Below are 9,698 nucleotides of genomic sequence, written 5' to 3' on the forward strand. Positions count from 1 at the left end.
CACAAGATAAGTTTGAGAGGTGTGGCATTTGCTTTTGGTTGGCTAGTTCAGTGGCTCAATGATTCATGGAGGACCTGGACTCTTCTCACATTTCCATCCTACCATCCTAGGTGCATTGGGGTCAATCCTCAAATTTGGCTAACACTCAGCGTATAGAAAGTACAGGAAACAGAGGAACTCATTAAATACCACCACATGGGAGCAGTCAGTAAAATCCAGAAGTGATCAAAGGAAATTTAAACCTGACTGGATATTTGATGATATTAAGGAATTTTTGTCAATATTTCTAGGAGTGATAAAGGTATTGTAGTTACATTTTTTAAAAGAGTCCGTATCTTTTAGAGACACATGCTGACGGACTTACAGCAGAAATGATATGATATCTGAGATTTACCTCAAATGCCTCAAAATAATCCAGGTGTGAGTAGGGAGTGAGGTGGGGGAATGATAGGCTATGAGTAATAATAACTGGGAAGCTGGGGGATCTGTAAATATGGGCTCATTTACAATTCTGTTTTCTGTCTTTTAATAGTATTTTTTTAAAGATTTATTTATTTATTTATTTGAGAGAGACAGAGAGTACAAGCAGGGGAAGAGGCAGAAGGAGACGGAGAAGCAGATTCCCTGCTGAGCTGGGAGCTCAAGGTGAGTCTTGATCCCAGGACCTGAAGATCAAGACCTCAGCCAAAGGCAGATGCTTAACCATCTGAGTCACTCAGGTGCCCCCTAGCAATTTTTATGTATTTCATTTTAAAAATATAAAAGAAATGAGAAAAGAGTAAAAAGAAGGAAAAAAGGAGGGGTCAGGTAAACAATTCTCCTAACTTAGTCAACCATTTGGACCACTGAACCTCTACTGGGCTTTCACAGTCGAGGGCAGGAACTGACTGATGGTGACATGCACCTAGGTCTACTGGGAATGGACCATCTGCCTCTTCAGAGTGGCCTTGCCAAGGATGTCTCAGAGCATGCTCACACCGGCAATCTGGAATTAAGTACTCCCACTATCTGCATTATTATTTTCAGAAAGTGGAGAAAAGCCTTCCTGACTATTCTAAACTAAGTACTCCCCCCAAAAGCAATGCCTTCCCATTGAAATAGTGTTATCAGGTCATAGAGTGTTCATTCTAGCCCATGTGGTCCTAAACAAAATATTTTTAGACAAAAATAAAATTCTAGTGATGTGTCGTTGACATTAAAGTTGGTGTCTGAAGCCTTACAGTCATATACTCATGTTCAGTAAAGACTCTGTTCATTTTGAGAAGGTATCAGTCTAATGCCCTTAGAACCAAGAAACCTACTTTTTGAGCTTCATTTGCTTGCTGTAAATGACAGCAAAACCAAATATCAAATCTCTTAACAGGTATAAGCCAGTTTTGCTCCAAGAGGACTTTGTTATCTCAACCCTCCAAAAAAAAAAAAAAAAAAAAAAAAAAGCAAAACACACCCCCACACACGTACATACATACTAAACAGCACAGGCCAGTATTCAAACTTCCTTAAAAAAAAAAAAAAGAGCATTGAAGACTTGTCCAAACTCCAGACTGCCTGTAAAAGATCCGTAAGCATGGCTCCCTATAAGGCATCTAGACAATATAAGACAAAACTGTAGTCTGATACATTTAGCTATTTTCCTGGCTATATCTAAGCAGCTCCTAGACTTCTCCTTGAATCATATTAAAACCAGCTCCAAACAAAACATGCAAAAGACCAAAAAACTAGTTTGGCTCTCAATTCAACCAGGATGAAATAATGACCCGAGGTGGAGAAAAGTTGGGATGTGAATTGCCCAGCAAGACCCATAAGGTGCTGAAGGAAATATGGTTTCTTTTCGGTATCTTTCTGCCTCCACGATCTTCTTGCTTTCTGGCTCTGTCCCTCTTCACTCCCTACCTAGGTTGTACTATGCTCATGTCCCTCTGGCTTCCCTGAACATTTCTCCATTCTGCCCTCTCTCTAAATTTTCAGTGCTCCCAAATTCAATTATAAATTCCCAAATCAAGCTTTTGATTAAACAACAGGTAATAAAACATAACTAGAAAGGTAGATTGTTCCATCCGCCTCCCCAAGCCATCTTCCATCAAAATTTGAATTCCCATACTCTCCATGTGCTGATCTAATCTAGCATCTAGGAAAGACATCCTCAGTTACCAGTTCACAGTCCAAGGGGTCTATCATCCTCATATTCTGTCTCATCAGAAGGCTCAGAGGGTACATCTTAAAGAGGAAGGTATTAAAATGCCTTCAATAGCAGAAACTAGGGAGGTGATACAGGAAAGAGAAAAGGTTTCAGGCATGCCTGATCATCCTAATTTACTTGAATGTAATAAAAACTCCCAATTAAAGGTGTAGCCTAGTAAAAGTGTTTTGGAATGAGGATGATACCAGTTACTCAAACAAGGTACTGGTAGGTTTTGTTCTTCTTCCTTGATGAAAATTTTGTCATGGCAAAAAAAAAAAAAAAAAAAAAAATTCAAGCTTTACAATGTATATGACAAAGTTTATTTAATCTAGACAGTTCCACAAAAGTTTTTTTCCTTCTGGATAGGCAAGGTGACCATGAATTTCCCTGTCCTCTTTTTACGCCCCGAGATAATATGGAGATATTTTAAACTATTGGACTTTCAGACAGAAATATATCTTAGAACGGTAGCCTTCAAATCTAACTGATCATCAGGGGACTTTATATCTTTTTTTATTTGTTTTGTTGTTGTTGTTGTTGTTGTTTGGGGGGTGACTTTTCTTTAATAAACGTTTTCATCTCCCCTGCCCTACTGAATCAGATCTTCGGCCAGGGTGGGAGAAGGTAAGGGACCAGGGTAGGAATGTTTTCATCCTGTGCATATAATTCTAACGATCAGTCAGGTTCAGACACTACCACTGAGAGCACCAAGGTACCATTCAGTACCTCCTAAGTCATACCACTTACCTCCTCGGAACCATGGAGGAGGGGAGGAAAGCCTCTGTGAGCCCTACCCTGCTTCCCACCTACCTGGCAAAGTGCATCACTTCCCTAATCTCAGAGCCCTATAATCTAGGTCACCTAACTTAAGATATTCATACTTCCGTATAAGCAATTCCTCCCACAGACAAAAAGAAAACACACTTATGAACACCCTATGTATCAAGCTCTCAGATAGCTACTTCCATTTACGAATGACAATGCCCTTTAAGGCTGACATCATCAGCACCATCTTGTCATTGAAGAAATGGGCTGACACTACGTGTAATTTTGCCAGGTTCTCCGTGATTAGTCACAGAGGGCGGATTAGGAATCCCATGCTGTTGGGACAGGATGGATTATGGGCATAGTCACTTGTGCCCTGTTTTTGTTTCTGGAGAGGCTTATTTGATAGAAAGAAAGGTGATATTCCCCTTCTTGCCCTCTTTGGAAGGAAACGTAACCTTTTTGTTCTGAGACTCAGAATGGTCTTGTGCTCAGGTGTCAGAGCTTTAAAAATGTCTGTTTCAAAAGCTATCCTAGAAAAGGTCACAACCAAGACTTTGAGAGTTCTTGGTTCTTCAAGAAAAGAAACTGAAATTATCCTCAAAAGGGAGAAGATGGAAGGCAGTGTTTCCCAGGGAAGACAGGTCCCCACGCTGAGATGGCTTCTCCAGAGGCAGGAGGGAGGTGTGGACATTTATCGCACCCAAGTGAATAGAGCAATCCAAAGTGTGCCAGGGCACCACAGCAAAGAATGTGCCACCCTCCACCAAACTAAGGTTTTAAAACCCATTTTAAAACCTGGCTCATGGGGAACCCCAGAAAGAGCAAAGGAAGTAACATTCACGTTCCACACCAGGAAAGTTTACCCCGGGGGGTCCGGGGAGTCCCGAGAATCTTCACAAGGCATTGAGCCCATGGCAGCTCTACCATCCAGAAGCGCAGGCGTCTCCTCTTCCTCCTCATACCCCACGGCTGGTACTGAGATGCGCAGAACGCTGTACTCATGTATGGAGGCCCTGGAGGGTCATGTTGGAGATCGTAGCTCTCTGTCCACAGACTGTGGTCATGTGCTCAGATTCACGGCCTACAATGCAACTGGCTCTTTATCAAAATAAAAACCAAACAGAATGAGTAAAAGAAACCAGACAGGAGAGGGCCCAAACGGTTATTGTCCATTTACACGAAGTTCAAAAACAGATTAAACTCACCCATAATGATAGTAGTTAGTACAACAATTACCTTTGGCCAGATATTGACTGCGGGTGGGCACAAGGGAACCTTCCAGAGGGCTAGAAACCTTCTGTATCCTGCTCTGGATGGTGATTACACAGGTGAGTACATATGTGAAAATTCATTGAGCTGTACACCTAAGATATGTCTACTTTACTGTTATGTAAATATTACCTCCGCAAAATAAATAAATAATACAAGCAAAGAAGCCACCAGACACAGACACTAAACAATAACCTACAAAATTCTGCTAGCTCCAGCTTGCCTATTACTGGTCACTTAGTGTCCTCTTACTGACTCAAAATTAATCTGGCTCCCTATGCTATAAATGCACACAGAATTTAAAGAGCCAAAGAAGAGCATTCAGCCCAACAGTGCTCTCCCAGGAGGAAGCTGCTGCACTGTGTAGAGATGCTGAGTTGACAGAGCCAGACTGCCCAGGTTCAAATCCCAGCTCTGCCACTTACTTAAATTCGCTATTCCTCAGTTTCCTGATCTGTATAATGGGCTTCAAAATGAAAATTAAACAAGAGTAAGCCATATAAAAGCACTCAGTAAATACGCCATATTATTATATGCAAAGTCTACAGTAAGCACTTTACCAACATTATTTTCCTTGAATCCTTGCAGGAACCCTATCTGATAGATGGTATTGTCCCTCATTTTACAAGTGTAGACACTGAAGCTCACAGAAGCTAAATTTGCCTAGGTTACACAGTTGGCAATGAGCAAATCGGGTTTTGAATCTGGATCTGTCTTTTCTTTTTCTATTAAGAATTTTCCCTATGGCCCCCCTGGGTCCTCCCAACCCCTGTGCTCCATCTGCTCCCTCCTGGATTTCCCTAGAGCTAACCCATCATGAATCTCCCTTTCTACCAGTACTTGCTGCTGAGACTAGACTATATAGCCCACTCTTTGGGGAACTTTCTAGTCTTTTGGATTCTGTCTGAGCCCCAAGGACAGAATAATCAACCTACATAACAGGCAATGATTGGATCAAGATGGTGAACTGAGCTCATAAGACCATGTTCCCTTCCTCTCCAATTTTCTTACAATGAAAGAGAAAAGTGTTTTTAAAGAAGAAATCCACACAGCTCTAGTCAACGAGGATACTATTATCAGAAAATATTTGAAATATCTGGAAGATAGAAGTTAGATGAAATCAACATTGCCAAGCATGAAGCAAAATCACATCCCCAAACTGGCTGCAGATTACAAACCAAATAAATTATTAAAATGGGATTGAGAAGACAAGAGCAAATCCAGAAAGATTCCACACTCAGAGGGACATTTACAATAGTAGAGGAAAACGCTCTGTATCAACCATGAGGATAATTTACTAGAGAACTGTATCCAGAACAAGGGGCCCATTGCCTTCTTATGTCCCAAAACTGTGGCAGAAGGAAAACATCAGTAGTGTTTGGAAAACATCAGTAGTAGGAGACGGAACGGCAGGAGGAAGTGTTGGGCGGTGACAAGGTAGCTCTGCAAGGAAGGAAATGTGCCCAGCCAGCCACCAGAGTAAAACCTTCCTTACTAGAGCATCATGGCAGGGAAATAGCACAAATGTGTGGTGTACTGGTTTTCCATTGCTTCATAACAAATTTCCACAAACTTAGTGGTTCAAAACAACACAAATTCATTATTTTTACAATTCTGTACAACAGAAGTCCCAGGCTAAAATCGTTCCTTTTGGGAGACGAGGGGAGAATTTATTTTTTGCACTTTCCAGCACATTCCTTAACTCATGCCCCCTTCTCTACCCTCAAAGACAGCAGTGCCGCATCTCTCTGACTCTTCTTCCATAGTCACAGGCCCTCTGATCACCTCTTCGACAGCTTCTCTACTTTATTAAGGAATCACATATTTGGACCCACCTCCATAATCCAAGATAATTTTCTTCTATCAAATTATCTAACTTAATCACATCTGCAAAATTGTTTTTGCCATGTAAGTGAACACGTTCACAGGTTTCAGGGATTAGGCCATGGGCATCTTTGGGGCCATTTTTCTGACAACCACATGTGGTTACTGGACACCTGGCAGATGACCCTGCTTTGTGGCTTGGCAATGGGAGTACTAGTTGTTCCACCAGGAATGTGATTCCAGTAGGATACCAACAAAGGCTGGCAGCTATGACCTAACCAGACTGTTCTAGCAGAGTATCCTTGGCTGTGGCTCCTCTGGTTCCTAGTTCTTCATTTTTCCAAGCCTGATGTTCAACCCTCAGATCAATTCTGCAAGCTACTCAAGAGCCAGACAATAAGTGATCTTGCTGCATAAATTATCCAGAGCTAGTTACTGTTACTTATAATCAAGAATTCTGACTGATAACAGACTCTTAAATACAGAGTACAAACTGGTGGTTGCCAGGGGGAGGTCAGTGGGGGATGGGTGAAATAGATGAAGGGGATTAAGAGCTACAAACTTCCAATTATGAAATAAATAAGTAATGAAGATGAAAAGCACAGCATAGGAAATATAGTCAGTAATACTGTAATAACGTTGCATAATGACTATATTTACTGTGTGGGGTATGCATTGAGTAAAGTATGGGATTGTTGAATCACTATGTTGTATACCTGAAATTAATATAATATTGTATGTTAAATATACTTCAATTAAAAAAAAGATAAGCTAAAGCAATATGTTCCTTTCTGAAGCTAGAATTTGCTTTATAATAATACATTTCTAGAGATCTACATGAAATTTGGAAGGAACAAATTCAAAGTAGTTGTTAAAAAACTTTCTGGGGATGCCTGAGTGGCTCCATTGGTTGAGCATCTGATTCTTTTTTTTTTTTTTTTTAATAATATTTATTTATTTATTTATTTGACAGACAGAGATCACAAGCAGGCAGAGAGGCAGGCAGAGAGAGAGAGGAGGAAGCAGGCTCCCTACTGAGCAGAGAGCCCGACGTGGGGCTCGATCCCAGGACTCTGAGATCATGACCTGAGCCGAAGGCAGCGGCTTAACCCACTGAGCCACCCAGGTGCCCCGAGCATCTGACTCTTGGTTGTGGCTCAGGTCATGATCTCTGGGTCATGAGATGGGCCTCTGTGTCCGGCTCTGAGCTGTGCGTGGAGCCTATTTAAGATTCTCTCTCTCTCTTCCTCTGCCCTTTCTCACCCTGCTTGCTCTCTCAAAAAAAAAAAAAAAACAAAAAGCAACTTTTTGAATGTTTCCTATAAATATAACACAAATATTATTTATTCATAACACTATATGACTTCTAGATTTGTAGATTTAGTTTTTAAGGCTTTTATTTATTTGAGAGAGAGAGAGGAGCATAAGTGGAGGGAGGGGGAGAGGGAGAGGGACAAGTAGACTCCCTGCTGAGTGCAGAGCCTGACATGGGCTCCATTCCAGGACCCTGAGATCATGACCTGAGTGGAAGTTAGACACTAAACCAACTGAGCCACCCAGGTGCACCTAGATTTGTAAACTTAAAGTGATATAATTCAATAAAGGTATTCGTGTTAAAATCATTAAACACAGAGAATAAACTGGTGGTGGCCAGAGGGAAGGTGGGTAGGGAAATGGGTGAAATAGATAAAGGGACTTAAGAGGTACAAAATTCCAGTTATGATATAAACAAATCACAGAAATAAAAAGTACAGCATAGGGAATATAGCCAACAATACTGTAATAATGTTGTATGGTAATGGTTGGTGACTACACTTATCGTGATGAGCACTGAAGCGAATATAATACTGAAGCGAATACAATACTGTATGTCAATTATACTTTAATAATAAAAATAAAGTAAAATAAAAATTTGTAACCAAAAAAAAAAGAAAAAAGAAAAAAGAATTCTTACTGATAAAAAATATTCTACCTGCCTGTTCTACACCCATTTATCTTTAAGCAAATACTTCCTGGGGACAGTCCCTACATACCTATGTAGAATTTATATCAGATCTTGCATTCAGAGGAAAGGCCTGTCAGCACACTCACACAAAAGCAGATAAAATCTAAGCCTCTTATGAATAATAATTGACCTAGTTCTTCATTTGTAAAAAAAAAAGGATAACACAGAATCACCACACATGAAGGAAAACCAACATCATGCGAGTCAAATAGATGAAAAAAACATAACTAAACTAAAAAAACAAACAGACCTGACTGGAAAGAAAACAAGATCAGAAAAAAATTCCACCTTAAGAAAAAGAAGGTGGTGGTTCATTTGTTATATTCAGGAATATGTGGGAATATTTTGCCTACATACTGGAAGAGCATCCAGAGAGTTAAGAGTTACTGGAAAGTAAGATTCCAGTATTAAACTGCATTCACCACTGAATCTCAGCATTTAAAATAATACCTGGACAGCAGGAATTCAACTCCCTAAAATCCTTATAGAATGATCAATGGAACCTGTACACAACATTTACCACAGTAACCATCTGCAAGTGGACAAGTCCACAGCATCTAGTACATTCCCAATGTTGGGCAACCACCTTAACTGTCGAGCGCCAGAACTTTTTTGCCACCCCAGATGGAAACCTCCATTAACCAGTCATTCCCTGTTTCCCTTTCCCCAACCTGGCAAATACTAACCTACCTTCTGACCCTATAGATATGCTTATTCTGGCTATCTCATTTAAATGGAATCCTTTTGAGTCTGGCTTCTTTCACTTAGCATGTTTTCAAAGTTCAGTCATGTTGAGCCTCTATCAGTATGTCATTCCTTTTCATAGCTCAATACTATTTCATTGAATGGGGATACTACATTTTGTTTATCTGTTTGTCTACTGGTGCACACTGGGTTGTGACACTTACACACACTATTTTCTTCCACTGCCCTCATCGTCTCCCTCCCCAGCCATCTCTATCTCAGCTGGTACCACACCACTTACCCAGTTGTTTAGGCCCCAAACCTAGGAATCCCCCTTGCTCTTCTCCTTCCCTTGGCCACACCCCTGTAACATCCAAGCCATCAGCAAGTCCTGGTCTAGCATCCACATGCACCCCGATTTTGGTCACATTCACCACTTCTCCAGCTACCACCTAACCCAAGCTACTGTCCCTCTGATCACAACTAAATGTCTTTTTGCTTCCTTTACCTCCCCCAGTTACTTCCCCACAATAATCAAAATTACCTTTTGTAAGTATAAATAAGATCATGCCACATCAGTGCTGAAGACCCTCTATGGCTTCCCATCACAATGTAACGAAATCTGAATGTCTTACTATAAGCAACAAGGCCAGCATGATCTAATTCCTACCTACCTCTCTAAGTATCAATACTACATTCTCCAGCCATGCTGGCCTATCTCTGAGTCTCTCCCACACCAACCACTTTCCTGACCCAAGGCCTTCACACTCCCTGAGCTTCTATCTAGAATATACCTTCCTCTCAGATTTTGCTTGGCTTCCTCCTTCTCCTCATGAAAGTCACCTCTGCGGAGAGGCTTCCTCCTTCTCTCCCATGTGAACTAGAGCCCTCATCCTTAGTCTCTCTCTGATCCCTTATCTTCCTGGGTTTTTCCTTCATGCAACTTAGAACCCTATAAAATATTAT

Source organism: Mustela nivalis (assembly GCF_964662115.1).
Source record: "Mustela nivalis genome assembly, chromosome: 11".
Lineage (NCBI taxonomy): Eukaryota > Metazoa > Chordata > Mammalia > Carnivora > Mustelidae > Mustela > Mustela nivalis.